Consider the following 482-nt stretch of genomic DNA (forward strand, 5'->3'; position numbering starts at 1 on the left):
CAACAACCAAATATTAACAAGCAAATACATGGTAATTACAGAACTAATAACATATGGTAGTAGTTTTGGTTTTTCGAATCGGTGATTCGTTCTTTTTTTCCCGGTCCACGGGCTCAGATTCGTTCACCAACGGGTCTTTCTGTCGCATATTCTCCGTGTAGGAATGGCTGGTTCGTTCATGACACATAACTACGGGTCTTCGGGTCGTTCGTTCATTATTCACGTGGTAAAAACATCGGATGGTGGCCGTCCGAGACAAGAGGCCTAGTCGTGGTCAGCAGTCCACCAACCGGCAGCCAACAGCCGCTGAAAAGCCGACTATTCTCATTCTATTTCTCATTCTATTCTGAGGAACGTGAAGCTTTGCGACACCAGTCGTCAAAACTGGTGTTGTACTTCCGGTCGCATCGTATTTGACGTCATGTCCCTGGAAGTCTTTAACTCGCCCGACCGTTCGCGCATGCGTCCGTGTTGCCGTTAGC

Source organism: Echeneis naucrates, chromosome 16, assembly GCF_900963305.1.
Source record: "Echeneis naucrates chromosome 16, fEcheNa1.1, whole genome shotgun sequence".
NCBI lineage: Eukaryota > Metazoa > Chordata > Actinopteri > Carangiformes > Echeneidae > Echeneis > Echeneis naucrates.